Consider the following 20,909-nt stretch of genomic DNA (forward strand, 5'->3'; position numbering starts at 1 on the left):
GAAATAGTTTATTTTTCAATCCATAATTGGACTTAAGTTTCACCTATGAGCCAACGAATTGTATTTACCATAATTTTCTTACAAAAAACTAGAGTTTATGGTCAAAAACCCTTATTAGCTCAGATTTTAGGCTAGCAAATCACCCCCCACTATCTCACTATAAGTACTATAAGAGATCCTTCTGCCATCAACCCATCCCCCCAAAAACATTTTTTCAGAGATTTCTTGTTAAAAAAAATTATTTAAAGTCATCCACACGGGTTTTTCGTTTGCACCTCGCCCCCCACTATCACACTATAACTGCGCTAAGACATCCTTCTGCCAATCAGCCCATCTCCCCCAAAACAGTTTTCAGCCATTTGTCTTTTAAAATTTTATTTCAAGTCATCCAATTGGGTTTTTCGCTAAAAACTCGACCCGCACTATCAAACTATAAGTACGCTATGACATCCTTCTGCCAATCAACCCATCTCCCCCAAAATAGTTTTCAGTCATTTCTCGTTAAAAATTTTATTTTCAAGTCATTCACTTGGGTTTTCCGCTAAGAATTCGGCCCGCAGTACAGCACTATAAGTACTCTAAGACACCCCTTTCCCATCATCCCATCCCCCCAAAAATATTTTTTCAGAGATTTCTTGTTAAAAAAAAATTTATGTTAAGTCATCCACACGGGTTTTTCGCTAGCAACTCGACCCCCACTATCACACTATAACTACGCTAAGACATCCTTCTGCCAATCAACCCATCTCCCCCAAAACACTTTTCATCCATATCTCGTTAAAAATTTTATTTTCAAGTCATCCACTCGGGTTTTTCGCTAGCAACTCGGCCCCCACTATCACACTATAACTACGCTAAGACATCCTTCTGCCAATCAACCCATCTCCCCCAAAACACTTTTCAGCCATTTCTCGTTAAAAGTTATATTTTCAAGTCCACAAGGGTTTTTCGTTAGCAACTCGACCCCACTATCACACTATAACTACGCTAAGACATCCTTCTGCCAATCAACCCATCCCCCCCAAAACAGTTTTCAGCCATTTGTCTTTTAAAATTTCAGTTCAAGTCATCCACACGGGTTTTTCGCTAGAAACTCAACCCCCACTATCACACTAAAAGTACGATATGACATCCTTCTGCCAATCAACCAATCTCCCCAAAAACACTTTTCAGTCATTTCTCGTTAAAAATTTCATTTTCAAGTCATCCACTCGGGTTTTCCGCTAAGAATTCGGCCCACAGTACAGCACTATAAGTACTCTAAGACACCCCTTTCCCATCACCCCATCCCCCCAAAAATATTTTTTCAGAGATTTCTTGTTAAAAAAATTTTATTTCAAGTCATCCACACGGGTTTTTCGCTAGCAACTGGCCCCCCCCTATCACACTATAACTACGCTAAGACATCCTTCTGCCAATCAATCGATTTCCCTCAACACAGTTTTAATCCACTTCTCGTAAAAAATCTTATTTTAATGTCATTCACTCGGGTTTTTTGCTAGCAACTCGGTCCCCACTATAACACTATAAGTACTCTAAGAGCTCCTGCTGCTAATCAACCCATCTCCCCCAAAACACTTTTCAGCCATTTCTCGATAAAAATTTTATTTTCAAGTCAGCCACTCGGGTTTTTCGCTAGGAATTCGGCCCACTGTACAGCACTATAAGTACTCTAAGACACCCCACTCCCATCATCCCATCCCCCCAAAAATATTTTTTCTGATATTTCTTGTTAAAAAATTTCATTTCAAGTCATCCTCACGGGTTTTTTACTAGCAACTCGCCCCCCACTATCACACTATAACTACACTAAGACATCCATCTGCCAATTAACCCATCTCCCCTAAAACACTTTTCAGACATTCCTCGTTAAAAATTTTATTTTCAATGTACTGACTCTCTTTGAAAAGGCGTAGAGCATCCGTATAGGTATTACCTAGATGCGAGGGGCTACTCACTCTCTTTGAAAAGGTTTAGATCTTTTATAGAAATTTTTTCCTATAGCTTCTATAGAATTTATTAGATGCATTCTACTTTTTTGACTCAGGGATTTGTGATTCAAACAAAATTCAAACTTAAGTGTAAAGAGCGAGGTATTGACTAGGGGGCAAACCCTCTCATATACGTAATAATTTCTGTTCGGTTTAGGTTTTGATATTGTTTCTTACTTTCAGTTGAAAAAACTTATTTTTTTTTAATTTAATTCAGGAAAGAAATGGCCTGAGTGAACGTGGTTAAATAGGACGTAATAGAACATTTCACAACTTTGTCATTAGCTAGGCTCACATATTTTCTTGATCATGGTTACTGCGGTAGCTGCAACCTAGTAAAGAGCGAGCCACGGCCAAGAGTAACCAAAAGTTAAAAAACGCGTCTAGGAAAAAACTTCCTAGTGAAAAAAAATATCATCTGACAATGATTCAGGAATGGTAACTATCGTTCCAGTTCGTATTGAAAATAAAAGTTTATTGGGAAAAGAAATTTATGGTTATTTCTTAAAAAATCCTGAAATCCCTAGAAAATGGCATCAAATCAAAATGAAAAGTGTACCATTGAAATCAGCATAGTCTAAAACCTTGTTCAGGGAAATTACAGTCCCCAACCTTGGAAAACAAGAAAAATCACTTTTTTGTATGGGCAGCACTGATCTGTCTCCCTTTATTCCCTCCTTTTCTTGCAGGGCTAGCGGTTTACCAGAACATCATAGAGAGATGCTTAATGGCTCATTAGAAAACTTTCTCACATCTACGTGCTTTTTATAAATTTCACCATCTGAAAGTGCCAATGGCACAATATGTGCCATTCCTCAAGGGGTGGGGCTAGCGGGCTACAAAAACATCGTAGATAGATGTTTAATAGCTCACATTAAAGCTATTTCTCATATCTATATTTTATTTATAAATTCCACCACCTGCAACTGCCAAATGGCACTATTGATTCCATAACCCAAGTGGAAAAGCTAGGGGCTAGTGGACTGCCAGATCTTCTTAGAGAGATGTTTAATAGCGAATTTGAAAGCTATTGCTCATAACTACGTGATTTAAATCAGTTTTGCCATTCGGAACTTCCAAATAGCAAAAAAGACGGCACCTTTTGTGCCACTTCTTAAGTTGAAAAGCTTTGAAGTATAAAACGGTACCATTGTATTAATTATGTTCCAAAACCCTTAACTGGAGATTTACAAGGGACCCTTTCCGTATAATCCCCCTCCATGCCTCCTTAGTAAGTCTCATTAGTCTTTTGGGAGAATTTACTATAAACTCTTTAACACGGTCAGAATCAAAAGTCAAAAATCATGTTTAGGAAAAAACTACCCAGTGGAAAAAAATTGCCATCTGACACTGATTCAGGAACGGTGACTATTATTTTGGTTCGTCTTAAAAGTAAAAGTTTATTGCGAGAAGAAATGTATGATGATTTCGAAAAAAACCTGAAATCCCTTGAAAATGGCGTCAGATTGAAATGAAAAGTGTACCATTAGAATCGCCATGGTCAAAACCCTTTTACAGGGAAATTACAGTCCCCCTCCTTGAACAACAAACAAACTGACTTTTTCCTTGTTGTAGCACTGATGCGTCTCCCGTATTTTTCTTTTTTTTCTATTTTCTAGCAGGGCTAGGGGGTGGCCAGAACATCACAAAGAGATGTATAATAGCTCATTCAAAAGGAAAAAAAATTTGCTAGTGTCCTTTTTAAGTGACCAAAAACATTGGAGGGCAATTAGGCCCCCCTCCCGGAAGGTCCCCTCCCCCCCAAAGTCATCCAATCACAATTTTGAGATAGTCATTTTGTTCAACATAGTTCAAAGGTCAAATATCGTTGGTTTTGGTGATGATACGACCCTCCATACTCCCTGGAGAAAGGGCTGCACACTGTATCGGTATCGGGCGTATTTATATCACGCGTATTGGCGTGAGTGTATTGTTATTGGGCGTATTGGTATCGTATGTGTCTAAGTAGATGTTTAATAGCTGATATAAAAGATATTGCTCATATCTATGTGAGTGGCGTAATTTCTTCAACATCCTGAGGAGGGGGGGGGCAAAGTTGGATCCAATTTTTCTAAATTAAGTGAAAATACCAGTGAAAATGGAAAAATGAGCCATATATTACCATAGAGGCAAAGATATACTAAAGATAACTGAAAACTTTCTCTGGATGCTTGAATTATGAAAGCTTATCTGGTTGGTGCCATGTGGAGGGCTGGTGCCGGTGAGAAAAGAGTGTGGCAGCGCTATTCCGCTCTGGACCATAAGTATACTTTTTTATGGTTTGGGTACCTATCCTCCTCACAAGGTAATTTTCAAACCTCTCCCATTAGGTACCATTGCTTAAGATGTGCACCGCCGTTATTACACAGCACCCGCACTCGTGTGTCGTGATGTAACCCCATGGGGTCCTTTTAGTCTAGCTTGCAAGATACACTAGAGTCATTCATATTAGACCTGGTCACAGAAATCCAGGGGATCTTCCAGAAAAACAATATGCCAAAAATGAAAACGAATCTTGGCAATACTGAAAAAATTGTAGAACGCCTGGAATCTTGGGTGGGCTGCCAGTGGTCTGAATCATGCTAGCTGAGCAATAGAAGCAGGGATGATGTGATGTCAGAGGTGGTCATATCCTAGAAATTCTATGATAACTTCCCTAATATTACTACTTTTTAAGTTATCCCAAAAAATTATTTCTATTATGAAGGCACTCTCTTAAAATGAATGCTACTAGGCGCGAGGTGCGAGATCTTAAGAGCTCCCCCACATAATTGAACTAGTGTATTATCCCAACCATATTCCAGTTAATCATGTGAAATGAAACTGGAATCTTGCCATGGTTGTCACGGAAAAACAAAGTGGCTTGTCGTAGAAAAACAAAGGGCTGTGCCATTGAAAAACACCTGACCTAAACGAACCATTGGACTCTTGCCATGGAAATTTTGCCAAAAATTGGAATTTGCACAGAAACATGGACGCAGTGACATCAGAGGGCTCTACTCAGAATCTTGCCAGCTAGAAACAGGGCTCCGGTAGAAACAGCTGACCGCATTGTACAGGTGTGTCCTTGAAATCTTGCCAGGGTTTTTGTGACGTGAGAGGGCTGCCGTAGAAAGCCAATGCTTTTTTTTCCTATAGCTGCCGTGACATCAGAGGGCATGCGTTTGAAACACAATGCTAATTTCCCTATGTGTGTCATAGAAATCCTTGCTGTGTGTGTGGTAGAAGTGCCTACGGAGATACTACTCTCAATAATTACGTAAATTGTGTGCTCTTGTTACGTTATAAGTGGGAATTCCCCCATGGGCCCCGGTCGCAAAGTTAGGCATATTAGTCCTCTCTGTTTGAAACGGAGTAAGTCGTATGATGTCATTAGAGTCCAGAGGGGTGTGTCACGGAATGTTGACAACTGTGTTCCCTTTAATAGAACTGGTAACCATATTGTGTAGATTTGATGGCATGAGGGGTTGGTAGCTTCAAAGGCAACCTTTAAAGGCAAGAACCTTTAAAGGCAAGGGTGTGTCGCGTGGTGTAACATGTGCTTGAAACGGGGGTGTGCACCGTGACGTCAGAGGACTGTCACAGAAAAAACCAAGGGGCTTGTCATAGAAAAACACCTAACCTAACCGAAAAGGACATTGAGCTATCGCCAAGGACATTGAACTCTTGCCAAAAATGGGAGTCTTGCCAGCTGAGGATATATGTGAGGGTGTGTACCGTGACGTCAGAGGACATGACTTTGAAATCCTATGGGAAAAGGGATAGGGCTGACCTTGGAATTTTGATAGGGCTGTCCTTGAAAGCAGAGTGGCCCCACTACTATTATGTCTTATTTGATCTTCATTTCAAGTAATGCTAAGGCAAATTTTTTACATTTGAAGATAGTTTATTAATCACTATTGATATTATACGTTATAGCACTATTGAATATTATTCCAAATTGCTACTTGACAAATCAATCCATTAATCTGTATGCTGTTCAATGACTTTGCGGCTATTAAAAAAATATTCAATTTTACGCTTATGTTTTTAAGATAATTTTAATTGTCAATCGAAAGTTACTGATGTCACAACTGGTGTAAGATAAAGCTTTATAGATTAGTTTATTGTTGTCAAACTTCATACTCACTTTTCACTCCCAAATCAATATTCCGGTTTTTAATGCTGGATTTTTGTGTTTTCAGTGAAGCGCTAGTTTTCTAAAATCCTAGAAACACAGTGAAACATGATTAGTTGGTTTACTTGTATAGTTTGATTGATATATATTAGATAGGCTGTAAAGCAATAATTTTGTCCGTTTTAAGTTTCAATTTCGCACTTTACTTCCCTTGGAAAAATCTAGTTTTTTTAGATTAATGATTAGATTAAAAAGACAAGGTTTTACAACTGCTAGCAAGGAACAAAATTAATACTAACGACGATTAGAAACTATCATGGATATGAGGAGAGTTGCCTCCTCTCCAAGCTATGAAATGCACCCACTGTTTAAATAAAAGTATTTGTTATTGGGAAGTATACAGTGCTGGTTCTAGGCCTGGGCTGGGGGGAGGGATAGCTGCGTCCCTAGTTTTTCAGGCATCTGACATAAAGTTCTTTTTATTTTATGCTTTGACAATCCTATGGTATACCTTATGCCCCCAGGTTATGAGACCTAAAACAGGTACTAGAACCATTCATAAAGTTTTTTGGGGCAGTGGATTTTCTGCACGGAGGGGTCTAGCGTGAGAACTTATCACAGTGGGGAAGGCAACTTTCCCAAGGAAATTTTACGCAGGGGGATTTTGCCAGAATTCATATACGAAGTTTGTTTGGTCTTACTTTCTTTTTGGCGACTTCATCTTACGTGTAGAGATGTTCTAAAGGAATTTTCCGGGGGAACTTTTCAGCGGAGTCGGAATTCTCTTAGGGATTTCTCTGTGAAGGAGGATTCCTCTGGAAAAACGGTCCGCTTTCAAATTATCATCATCCGACATTGTCCGTGGGAGAAACCTACCATTACGGGAGGAACGATTTTTTGGAGAAACCTTTCCACAGAGGGTGGGGGGGGGGACTCTTGCATGATTTGATAAACCAAGTCTATTTTCAAATGAAAGTATGCCAAAGAGAATTTTTCAGGTTGAATCGTCCTCAATATATTTTCTGGGGGAATTTGTAGTGAGGATGAAATTGTCCGACGGAAATTTTCTGGGAGGATTTTAAAAAGGGAGCAACTTTCCATACAGGATCTTTTACAGGGGAGGGGAAATATTCCAAGGAGGGGGGGCAGATTTCTCGAACTATTTGAAAAATGGTCAGTTTTTTCAGCTTTAAGAATGACTCTTTAATCACAACGGCCTTTTAATTAGAATCAGGAGATTTTATAAAAGTACTAAAAAAAAACTTAGCGTAAATGGTCGGTGGTAAGTTGTAAGGTGTAGGTAGGTAAATTTAAAAAATCCGGTAGATGGATAGAACTGAATCTCAGCCACAGAGTTATTGCAAAAATATTCCTTTCGTTAATATGCAATGGTGGGCGCTTGCACAGGGAGTTATTGGAAGTGGGGAGGACGGGGCTTGAAATTCCAAAATCATGTTGTTTGTACAAATGAAGATAAATGGGAAACGCAAACACAGTGTTAGAATTACTAGAAGTTGATAAAGTTCACTTTACTCCTCGGAAACCCCCCAAAAAACTTCGATATTTTTTCTTATGAACCCCTCAATTGCTCAATCATAGATTTCCCATTGACCCATCTTCAGGCCACGTTTAATAAATTTTCCTTATACTCAAAATCTGAAACCTTTCCCGGGGACCGCCATTTGAAGTTTACTAAATTTCCTGGGAAATTGACTTCTATCCCATCCTGAGGTCAATTTTGCTAGATATCAAAAAGTTTCGAAGTAAAAAAAATATACAGAGTAATTTATTTTGAGGGGATTAGGGGGGAGATATTTTTTCAAATTAAATGATAAAATACGAAAGCAGGGGGGCACTTGCCCCCGTATAACTGGGAGAATTTTTGTATATAGCCCATGCCCCTTGAATGTCCCGATGTAGACCCCTCTTGCCTCCCCCAATAAAATGTTGGAGCTAGGCCCCTGACTATTCTCTATCACGGAATAAAAAACTGAACAATCTTTACGTTTTTTACGCTAGCACTAGTAAAAATATACATCCATTCTATAAAATAATTATCAGGGTTGTTTAAATTACCCTATTGACATTCTCACACACACTTGCGATTGTAAAACTGTCAGAAACAGCAAGCGCCTCAGCTTACAAGTATCCATTTCTAGGAAACTTTAAATGTCAGCGAAACAGAACTTTAATAGAAAATGCATTTATGCAAAATTTTACTCTCGTAAATTACGCAGCTTTGGAATATTTATGTTATTCAAGTGTTTTAAAACTAGGGAACATAATTTGAAGGAGACACAATTTGACACGTTCTTGAATAATTAGCAACGGTTCACAAGAAGCGGGTTTTTAACTACGAAAAAAGTGCATCCTACAAACATAGGGATACAGTTTGGATTAAAATCAAGTTATTATGGACATCAAGCCGTGGCTAATTGTAGAAAAAGACGAGACACATAGAAAAAGATCCAATTACTTGTTTTCTCAAGTAGAGGCAATTAGGGGTAAATAGTCACATTGCCCTACTATTTTATTGTCCTGTTTCTTGAGGAGCTCCCTGGGGTCCCGTCTTAGGACCCCTGTTGTATTTAGTGTATGTTGACAGTATGCAGTTTTATATTCCTGGTGCGTCTATGAAATCTTTCGCCGACGATACAGCCCTTGTTGTGGCAGCGAAGACTCTTGAAGAATTGGTGCAGAAAGCAAACAGAGCTCTGCAAGGGTTGAGTGAGTTTGTAGGCCTTAGCTTACTTAGCATTAACGCGGCAAAGAGAAACTTTATTCTGTTTAGTCGGACTGGTGTATCTCCAAATCTTCCCAGGGAAATAACAATAAATGGTGATGTACTAAAGCGGGTTGAGGAAGTGCGTTCAGGGTTGCCTCTCAGCCGGTTTTTTTGGTGCCACTTTGGGTGGCAAAATAGTGTCAATTTTGTATAAAAAGTGTCATTTCCCAAAAATTTGCCGCTCACAACGCTTCGCGTCGCTCGCGCTACTATCAAAAAGCTTTTCAAACTGAAAATATTGCCCAATCCACTTGGGATCACCCCCCCGCCCCCCCCCCTGTGGTTTCCCGTATCTTTAAATTCGCCAACCTGAAATCTCAGATCTAATGCCATCTATCAACTATAAAAAAGAAATTTTGATTTTACTTAGTTGGTACTGATTTCCGGCTTTGCGCAGCACATCCACTCTTGTCAACTTTCCAGCCCCCCTCCTGAAAACCCGCTAAAACACAAATGGTGCTTACTGTATAAAATAGGAACTCGTCCCACAGAGTTCTTTCTTCCCTTTTTTTCTGAGCAGTCTTTGTTCATAGCGTGAAAAGGGAGCGGAAAAAGGAAAGAGGAAAAACCTTCAGTTTTTTTTCTTTTGAGAAAACGGAAAAAAAGGGACAGCAATACCCGTCTACACTGAGAGTTTTTCATCAGGTTTTCCAAAAAGGACTATCTGGATTATTACAATGCATTAAGGTGCTTGAAACTTTTCTTTTCTCCGAAAATGCTGAAGAGAATGCCACGAACATAGATCGTAGCAATTGATGACCCTATGATAAACACAACTAATAGTGGTTCAGACACTAACTCTTTAAAATAGTCTATTTGGCAAAACTAGTGGGAAAACAATAAGACATCTATATCATTTATTATATTTATCATAACCTAAATAGAATAAGTTTCACGAAAACTTTTGCCAGTCCCGGGAAATTTTTCTTGAAGATGTCTCCAGGGACAAGAGCGGAGGAACGGTCAACTAGGATTTTCAGTAACAATATGAAAGCACTTTTATAATAATAAACGAGCATTTAGAGTATCAGCGTGAAAGCACATTTACAATCAAAATTAGTGGGAACGAAATAACTAAAATGATGAAGGGTGCCCAAATTCAATTTATGTAATGATTTAACATAAATTTAAGTAAGAAAAAAAAAGTGAAATTAGGTTGTGATTTTACTAAAGATTGCATAGGATTTAAGATAATAGAAGTTTTGGTATCAATTTTGTTTTTAGTATGATGGTTATGTATGACATTTGGTGACATGTATGACACGTGGTTCTCCACCACGTACCGAAGATCACTGGGTGATCTTCGCTTATCAGTGATAAGAACAAGAATAGAAAAATTTCTCACACACAGATAGAGACAAACACGTTTACGTTTCTCATCGCACAGAAAGATTCTTGCATCCAATGTTGCCTCGCGCGGAGTTAAGATAAGAATCTTAACTGACAGAAAAATGATATCGATGCATATCTACATTAACAGTTTCCCTTCTGGTTTTTTGTCTGAAAAAGTTCTTTTTTTTGTAAAATAGTGCTACTTAGCAAAAAAAGTGCCACTTTTGCTAAAAAGTGTCCTAATAGTGTCAGGTGTCCCGAAAAGTGCCATTTAAAAAAAAAGTGTCAAAAGTGGCACTAAAGTGTCACCAGTGGCAACCCTGAGTGCGTTACCTAAGATTCATTCTTGATCAGAACCTCAGCTGAAGAAGACACGATGATGTGGTTGCGTGTAAGGTAGCCTGTGGCCTCGGGATTTTAAGACATTTTTTATCTTCTCATATTTTAGTTCTTTTATACCATTCTTGGATTGTGCCGTATATAAATTATGGATGTATGATTTGGGCTAGTAATTTTACGTGCTATTTTAAACAAGTATAGATTCAGCAAAATAAAGCAGTGAGATTAATTGGTAAGTATGATACAGGACTTTTAAGTACAGAGTCGATTTTTAGGAAACTTAGGATTTTGAATGTAGGTCAGATTAGAGATTTTCAGATTGGTATTTTTGTGTTTCAGACTTTGAATGGTTTAGCACCTGATCATTTAAGTACTTAACTAAAAAAACAAGTTTTTTTAACTGAAAGTAATGAGCGACATTAAAACTTAAAACGAACAGAAATTATTCCGTATATGAAAGGGGCTTTCCCTCCTCAACACCTCGCTCTTTGCGCTAAAGTTTGACTTTGTCTCAAAACTTAATTTTTTAAAACAATAAAAACTTTAGCGTAAAGCGCGAGGTGTTGAGGAGGGGAAAGCCCCTTTAATATATGGAATAATTTCTGTTCGTTTTACGTTTTAATGTCACTCCTTACTTTCAGTTAAGAAAACTTGTCTTTTTTTTTAATTTCTGAACGTTTTTGAATTAATGGAGCTTTGATTTTGGTTCATCGTACATGAATAATTAAAACGAAATTTGCATATTAATTTTTCTTTTTTTTGGCTAATTGGTTTTCTCGAAATTTAGTTCTGATGTAACTTAAGAATTAACTTATGTAACGAATTTCTATATTCGTATGTTTTTATTACTTATAATGTATTACGGTAATTACTTGGCAAAAAAAATAAAAAAAAAAAAAAAAAAAAAAAAAAACTGTCTTCCTACTTTAGTAACTGAAAAAAATGAGCACTTGAACAAGGTCTATACCCAAAACGTCCATCCAGTTCCCCAGGACAAAATAGTATATCCAATTCGACAATCCGAAAATCAAGTCCAAAATAGAGCAAAATCAGCATCAATCAGTATACGTCAATGTTCCGAAACCAAGCTATAGTATCTCAAATCTACAAAAACATTATATTCCCAAGGTGATTACCACATATCGGGGCTCATCAGATGAAAACTTATTGCCTAAATAGGTTTCAGCGTTTATATTCCATTACTCAGACAATATGAGCGCGCCATGCCATAATCTGGCGTACCCCTATGTAGTGACACCTATGGAATAAACATTAGCAAAATCCAAAATATCCAAAAAATGAAAATATATACCCCAGAAAAATTTTTTCAAGCATCCTTAACCAACCTTCAAATAACACTGAAAGCCGAACCTTCAGCCGATTTAAATACAAATAAATAAATAGCACTAGCCCTCCCTCCGGAACAATTTCACTCTCACTCAAATTCTAAGAATTAAATTCCGAATATCACACCTTAATCTTTACCACATGTGTCACAACAAACCCTAAACTACCGGGAAAATAAACCAGATTCCTTCAACAAGTTACCGTAAAATATCAATCAAGATATCTTGTAACTTTTATTACACTTTGGTAAAAGCTGATTATACTTAAAACAAAGCTTTTCAAAATGCCAAGCAAGTTTATTGGCGGAAAAACCTCTTACCATTAGCTTCTTACTAAGTAATATGCATCTATTTCTAAAATCGATGTAATTAGTGCAAATTCTTGCATATCTAAATAGTTGGGAAAAATACGATGAATATGTTATATTCGAATGAATCTTACTTTTTGGAAATGGAAAATTAACTGTTTCAAAATTAAAATCGTCGGTTTTATTATAAATTTTAAAAATTATTGTATTATTAGGTGCCACATTAATCTCTAAATCTAGAAAATGGTCATATTTGCCATTTCCATTACTGTATTCCAGCTTTAACTCTGGTGGATATATTTTAATTGAAATCTCAAAAAAATTTGAACAATTTATCACCAGAAGGTCATCTAAATATCTTTTATTATTTTAGATATGTTACTTGGATTCTTTTTACCCATCATATAAGCATATTCTAAATAATTTAAAAATAGGTCCGCCATAACTGGACTGGCATTACCCCCCATTGGATTTCTATTACTTTGATTATATATATTACCATTAAATTTTATATAAGTATTAAATAGAACAAATTCTAGTAGATCAAAAATCATATCTAGGCTATAACATCTTGAGCTAGTGGTACTATTCAAGTAATTAGTCCATCTCGCCTTTTTATTATACGTATCAATTTTTTAAAACGGCTAATTAGACAAAAGAAAAGCTTTCTTAATAATCTTTTTTAAAATTTATAAATACTTAATTAATGGCTAAAATTTGTATATAATGTAGTGAAATCAAACGAGTCCACTCTTTTGGCTAAACTAAAGCAAGAGAGTATATTACTTGCAGCGAATTATTAACGCTCCAGTATGGATTAAACTTTAAAAAAATTTTAATTCCCGAGCAATATGCCTCAAATTTATTTTTGATTTCTCCTAAAATACACGACAGGTCAGTAGCCGCAACTCTGGTCGGGCACCTTGCTGCACCCGCAATAAAGCGTGGTTTCGGGGGATTTTTATGAGCTTTTGCCGTCCAATATAAAAACGGAAAATTTTTCTCATTATCATTAACCTTAATATTAAATTTTTTTTAAAGTATATCCTCTATTCCAATCAATAGACTATTATTAACATCTTGAACCTTTTTATATGTATTTGTTGTACTAAGCTCCTTTGTTAAAACATCACAATAAAGCTTCTGACAAATTATTGCAAAATTATTATTCGCTTTATCAATGGGTACAATTACAAAATCCCTCTTTATATTATCAATCGCTTGTTTTATCTAAGAATAAAAAAAAACACATCATTATCATGCTTATTTGTCCTCTTATATATCTTATTTCTAACCTTATTAATAATTAAATTTTTCAATTCTGAAAACTATTTTTATTAATTTTCTCTTTTTTGCACCAATTATCAATAAATATTTCTAGATTATTATTTAACCCCCTAAGCAGATTCGAGGGTTTTAGATAATTTGAAAGACGGAATTTAGCCCCCATTTTCATTATATTCTGCAATTCAATTTGATTTATTATTGTTAAATCACCTGTAATAATATGTTCGTAAGTTGGATTAACAAATGATAACAATTACTCACACTTACAAATAGGTTTCCAATTACTATCCGTGTCAAAATTCTTAAGTATTAAATTATAATTAAGAATCATTTGTCCTATCGTTTCTGAAAATTTATATGTTATGATCGGATTATTCTTATACTTTAAATTACTAGGAAGGGCCTGTTTCACACCAGCCTGGTTTAAAATTCCAGGTAAATTTATATCCTCTATTTTTTTACTTATAAAAGTTACAGGTAGATATAATCTCTTCTCCTTATTAACAGTCTTATCAGACTTTTTATCTTTTGAAATACATTTAGTTCTAGCAAGAATACATACTGTATCATAAATCAGTCTAATTTTTGAGTTACATGGTGTTTTATTATTTATATTCCAAAATAATTTTATTTAATTATTTTTTGAGAACTTATTTAAACATTTTATTATGCTAGCCATACCATTACACTCAAATAGTTTGCACAATTCCTTCAAATAGATATCTAAATCCATATTCTTTTTTCTATTATTTTTCCTATGCCCTCTTGATCGATTTTTACGTTCAACGGGATGATTAAAAGAAGGATGATCCATTAGACCATTTATACAATTAACAACAACATTAGACATTTCTCCATATTTAGCCACTCGATCATTCAACCCGAAATGATAAGCAGTACCGAGGGTATGGATCCAATAGTCTTCACGTTTACCTAAATTTATATTTTTCTCTTCTTTAGTTAGATTACTTAATTCCAAATTTTCTAAAATCGTAATAGTTAAATTAGTTAAAGAACAGGTACCATTATTACAATGTTGCACTAGATAGCTATTCGTTTTTTACCTTTAATTGTGCTTTTGTGCCCCGAAAATCTCTCATATAAATTATTAATACTTTCCTCCACATATTGTAAGCCACAAATTGTACAATCCAACAGATAAATGATATTATTTGTTTTACAATTTACCCTGCCCCGAAATAAACATTGAAACTTTTTATTATATAAAGTGCTTTGTACAATAGCCCTAGGGGTGAAATAGTCTCGAATCACAAATCTCTGAATCACAAAGGCCGGTTATTATTACTTATAATAATTACTAATTAGTAATTAGAATAGATGGCTCTTTTGAAAGTACTAAAAAAAACTGTAGTGTAAAGAGCGAGGTGTTGAGGAGGGGAAAGCCCCATTCATATACGGAATAATTTTTGTTCGTTTTAAGTTTTAATGTCACTCCTTGCTATCAGTTAAGAACACTTGTTTTTTTTATTTAATTTCTGAACGTTTTTGAATTAATGCCGCTTCGAGTTTTGGCTCACCGTAAATGAATAATTAAAACGAAATTCGCATATTAATTTTCCTTTTTTTTGGCTAATTGGCTTTCTCAAAATTTTGTTCTGACGTAAGTTATGAATTAACTTATGTAACGAATTTCTATAGATAGATCGTGTATTTCAAAAAGCCCAAGAGCCATATACACACAAAAAATATGAAAATAGAAAAATTACAACAGAGCAAATTACAAACACACCTTAACATGAATACATAGCGAAAAATACCTTCTGGTAAAATACCAAAAAAAAATAACTTTAATTCCAGATAATTAATAATAATTAATTGTAAAAACATTTCCTTCTTTTTAATCCCTTCTCTATGTACGCACCAATACGAAATATTGTGGTTGGATTACTACTTTGTAAGATATTTGGAAGCAGCAAAACAATCCCATGTAAGTAATTTTCCCTTAAATCAGAGAGCACCGGGCACTTTCGGAGAAAATGGTCCAAATCTTCGTCCTCATCCCTACAAAGAGGACACACATACCGACCATCAGGATGTACTATCCCCCTGTCGAACACCATTTGTCTACTCTGGATTGGAAGGCAATTCGCCCTAAGCTGAATCCATCGACATAAAATCATAGCCGGTAAATTAAATTTAAAATAAATTTCCTCTCCAAAACCAGGTTTAACCTGATTATAATGATTCAATGTAGCAGAATTTAAAACCAGCCCTTGCCAATACTGAAGTTCTTGACCCTCTAAGATAAATCATACCTGGCTTACTAAATTTGTTGGTAGATCAGGGGAACCAAGACCGTCATTCCATAAGTAAGCCATTCCCACACTTTCTAGTAATGACTTAATTTGGGATGGCCACGACCTTTTCAAATCATAGCTCAACATCTGATAATAAGCAGCACTTACTAGTCTGTCTTCATTGCACCTAATGATCTTCAACCAAAATCTAAGCATCAAAATAGACCTACGTAGTTTTCATGAAAACAGGCCCATATCACCTTTCAGAACCTGTGAATGAGTGTCTTTCGTGAATGAAATTTCTGTGAACGAATTTCTATATTCGTATATTTTTATTACGTATATTAGGGAGTTCGCTCCCTAGTCAATACCTCGCTCTTGTCGCTAAGGTTCGAATTTTGTTCGAATCACAAACCTCTGAATCACAAAGGCCGGTTAATTAGAATAGATGGCTCTTTTGAAAGTTCTGAAAAAAACTGTAGCGTAAAGAGCGAGGTATTGACTAGAGGGCAAACCCCCTCATATAAGTAATAATTTCAGTTCGTTTTAAGTTTTAATGTTGCCTCTTACTTTCAGTTGAAAAAAAACTTGCTTTTTTATTTAATTTATGATCGTTTTTTAAATAATGCTAGGAAATCTGGCGCCCCCTTCATAGGAATGTCCCTTCCCCCAAGGATATATCCTCCATGGAAAGATCCTCCCACGTATCCCCTATTGTAAACCCGACCCCCCACTAGAAAAAAAATCCTCCTGGAAACGCCTGTATAGCTACTTGCAATTAACCAACACTATATGTAAACAATGGGCAAAGTTTATAACTTGCAGCCCTTCTTCCGGGAACAGTGGAGGATTAAGTCATCCTCAAAGACATATTAATTAGATTTTCGACTATGCTGAACAAAATGGCTATCTCAAAATTTTGATCAGGTGACTTTGGGAAAATAATGAGCATGGGAGGGGGCCAAGTTGCCCTCCAATTTTTTTGGTCACTTAAAAAAGGCACTAGAAATTTTAATTTCCGTTTGAATGAGCCCTCTCACGATATTCTAGGACCACTGGGTTAATACGATTACCCCTGGGAAAAAGAAAAAAAAATAAACTCGCATCCGTGATCTTTCTTCTGGCAAAAAATGAAAAATTCCACATTTTTGTAGATAGGAGCTTGAAACCTCTACAGTAGGGTTCTCTGAGACGCTGAATATGATGGTGTGATTTTCGAAAAGGTTCTATAATTTTTAGGGGGTCTTTTCCCCTTTTCTTCGAAATAAGCCAAATTTTATCAGGCACGTAACTTTTGATGGGTAAGATTAAACTTGATGAAACTTATATATTTGAAATCAAAATTAAAATTTGATTCTTTTTATGTATCTATTGATATCAAAATTCCGTTTTTTGACGTTCGGTTACCATTGAGCCGGGTCACTCCTTACTTACAGTTCGTTACCACGAACTGTTTGATTTTTTTCGTTTTAACTCATTTTATCATGGATATGCTACGAGAAATTCTGGAGACCTGGTAAGTGAGCCAAGAAGTACGGTTCGTTCTGGCAATGTGGCAAGGCACTCGGGTCCGGTGGTCTGGAATACTTTTCCAGACTCGATTCGGAAAGCGGAAAGTATCCCGCAATTTAAAAACCGGTTAAAGAAGCATTTCCTTGCGGGCGGTTGGTGAGTGTAGGGCTGTAAGACGAGAGAGGACCAATTAAGTAATTTAGTTTTTTGTTCTGTTATAATATATTCGTTTTATTATATTATTTTTTATTGCTTATTTATTCATTTATTTTTATTTTTATTATTATTTTTTTCCATAATTTATTGTTCAGTAATTAATATAATTATCTCTTTTTTTATTGTTCTTTATCTGTGTTTATTTTAGTGATGATTCGGTTAGTTTTATAATTTAGTAAATGTGTTTTGGTTGCGTTTTTCAAGCATATATGTGCTTTATTTGTAACCGGTCGTCAAGCAGACATGAATGATTTTTAGTAAAGTTGTTGAATCTTGTATCTTTTATCAAAATACTAGGCTAGGCCAAGATGTGACTTGAAGAATCAATCTATAATTTTTGCATGCTGTTTAATAACAACGCACTTATCAAAATAATTACTTTAAAAAAATAAATTTTTCCGAGTGAAGTAAAGAGTGAATTTGAAACTTAAAACAAACAAAAATTATTCTTTCAGAGCCTATTAAAATATATCAATAAAACTAATACAAATAAATCAACTGGTGATATTTTCCTATGTTTGTAGGATTACAGAAAATTAGCGCTTTACTGAAAACGCAAAACAATATAGGAGTTTGTGTACGGTAAAAGTAAACCTTTTAAAAACAGTTTAAACAGCATAAAAGTAAAGCATTTTTATATTGTTGCTTTTTCTCGTCTAATTTGGCATCACATCTGCACAATGAGCTCAGGTAATGATTGAATGTTGTTTTGGATCTGAAAACGACATTTCATGATTATTTTGTAGACAAATTCGCAGTGAAGGAATCTTATTAGTATCATTTCAGCTTTCGAGCAGTGCACTCGTGTTAGGATTAAATCTCAGTTCATACCTAACAGTGAAACCAGTTATTTTGCTTGAATTGAATTTTCTTGAATCGAATACACGAACGTTTGCTTCTCGTGTGGTTTAGTATTTCGATTTTCCTGATTAGGAATCAAGCAGGCCTTGCAATATCTCCGAATTTTCGAGTATTTCCCCGAAAATCTATGTGTCACCCCAAAAAAAAATTGGTTCCCCGAATCCCCGAAAATCACGCAATCACCGTGCCACCCCTAGCGATTTATCACCAATGACTTTCCCTGCCAAATATTACTTCGTATACCATAATTCTTCACTACTATCTGGTTCGTTAATTTTCGTCTCTTGTTACTTTGCATAAAAACCAGACAGATGCAATGTGCAATTGCATTGCAAATATTGCAATATACAAAGCTCTGCAAATGTTGACAAAAAAAGTATCGTCTTTATGAAATGAGTTTAAATCATTTCGAATTCAGTTGTCCACTTGCAATTCCTTACATCATTCGTAGTCAAGAATTTCATTGTCTTGGGTATTTTGCGATTTCTCATAGGCTACTGGACTAATTTGGCTTTTGTGTGGGCTCCCTTTTAATTAGATCCTTTGGATCTTATTGAATGCCACGGTGAATCTAAGACTCAGTTTTCTAATAGTTTGAGGTATATCTGAATAATTTCGCCTTTTTGTTATTGTCTTTGTACCCCTTTACTCATACCCTCAATTTTTTTTCAAGGAACACTAAACTGTTTAACGTTATTTCGCGTGTTTGTTTGAACCATACAGTGACCTAGTTAATTATTAAATATACGGTATCCTAGCAAGGTGGTATCCAGAGGGGGAGGGGAGCTATCATATTTAAATGATAATACCTCGAATTTTTTTTAAAACTGGGATGCCAATAAGTTAAATTTTTTTTACTTAAAGCAGGGACGGTATCCTATCAAGATGATGGTATCCAGAGGGGGGGGGGGCATAGGAAGTTATTATATTTAAGTGATAGTACCTTGATTTTTTTTACTGAAAGCAGGGATGGCAAAAAGTTATTTTCTTAAATTAAAGTGGAGACAGTATTCTATCAAGGTGGTATCCAGAGGGGGGGGGGAGAAGGGATATATTATATTAAAATGATAGTATGTCAAATTTATTTATTTTTTAAAGCAGAGATGCCATAAAGTTAATTATTTTTTTAATTTAAAGCAGAGAAGGAACCCTATCAAGGTGCATGGTATCCAGAGGGGGGGGGGTTAGGGAAGCATTATATTTAAATGATAATATCTTTGATTTTTTTTATTGAAAGCAGGGATGCCAAAAAGTTATTTTTTTTAATTTAAAGCAGAGACTGTATCCTATCAAGATGGTATCCAGAGGGGGGGGGGGCATAGGGAGTTATTATATTTAAGTGATAGTATCTTGATTTTTTTTTGTATTGAAATCAGGGATGCCAAAAAGTTATTTTTTGATTTAAAGTAGAGACGGTATCCTATCAAGACGGTATCCAGAGGTGGGGGGCATAGGGAGTTATTATATTTAAGTGATAATACTTGGATTTTTTTTTTTATTGAAAGCAGGAATGCCAAAACGTTATTTTTTTTATTTAAAGTAGAGACGGTATCCTATAAAGGTGGTGTCCAGAGGGGGAGGGGTAGGGGTAGGGAATTATTATATTCAAATAATAATATCTTGAATTTTCTTATTGAAAGCAGCCTCAGTCCACACAAAGTGAATAAATTGATTTTTATTCGTGACAATTATAGCCACATCCCGCAGTTAGAATAGACTTCCAAGTTTGACTGAAGGAATTTTTTTCGACCAGTTGACCCCTAGATTTTTTGTCCCTCTTCACTATTTCGAAACATACCTTTTTTTACACATACTGTAATTTCTTTGTCGAAAATATCGGTGACTGCACGTAGATCCTCGGGCGTGCTCTGATTAAGATCCAGCAAAATGTAACCGTAGGGCTTATTAGTCACCTGAGTGTACGCTGACAACAGAAATTTAGGGGCGCCGGGGTATATCTGTTTATTGAGAGTTATTAGTGAGCTAGAATCACGAACAACTCAATAGATAATATAGATAGTGCAATTCAAAGCAAGGGTTTGCATACATTTGCTCTGATGAAACGATTGTGTTCATGGTGGGAGCGAACGGTGAATAGTTGTAGCATTTCCTGTGAGAACTGTTCAATGGATTCAGACAAATCATCAATAATCAGCCACGAGTTCGGTTCAATACTATTGAAAACATCAAGTCCCCGTATAAATTGTATTGGTATGGTTGTGGCCATGGCTTTTATTTGATCGTAGGGCTCCTGCCAAATAGTATAGCAATAATAGATTTTTTCGGCTTTTTCACAAACATTTTCTGACAATTTTGAAATTATTTTAGCTGAAAAGGTTGTTTTTCACGACATTGAGGGACCACACAGAAAGAATATGAAAGGTCTTTTAAATTGATAAATGCTGCTGCTGCTGCTTCTGACAACAGTCGAACTATAACTAACTGTAAATCATACGTGTCCAATGAATAATTAGTAGTAGTAGTAATAATTTTCCCATAGATCTATCTACGTTAACAAGAACAACAAAAAAAAAAAACAATATTTCATGGTCATTTA

General features: G+C 35.7%; 1 protein-coding gene across 1 annotated transcript in view; it reads left to right on the forward strand.

Moving 5' to 3' along the window:
• Nucleotides 1-10,748: 10,748 nt before the first annotated feature.
• The window catches only part of LOC148950873 (anaphase-promoting complex subunit 13), a 103,400-nt gene continuing 93,239 nt past the window's right edge, over nt 10,749-20,909 (forward strand). The window contains exon 1 of the mRNA XM_089090488.1: nt 10,749-10,796. The gene's annotated coding sequence lies outside the window, so the exon portion shown is untranslated. The remainder of the gene's footprint in view (nt 10,797-20,909) is intronic.

Source organism: Artemia sp. Qi Xiang Cuo, chromosome 6 (genome assembly GCF_049724085.1).
Source record: "Artemia sp. Qi Xiang Cuo chromosome 6, ASM4972408v1, whole genome shotgun sequence".
Classification (NCBI taxonomy): Eukaryota; Metazoa; Arthropoda; class Branchiopoda; order Anostraca; family Artemiidae; genus Artemia; species Artemia sp. Qi Xiang Cuo.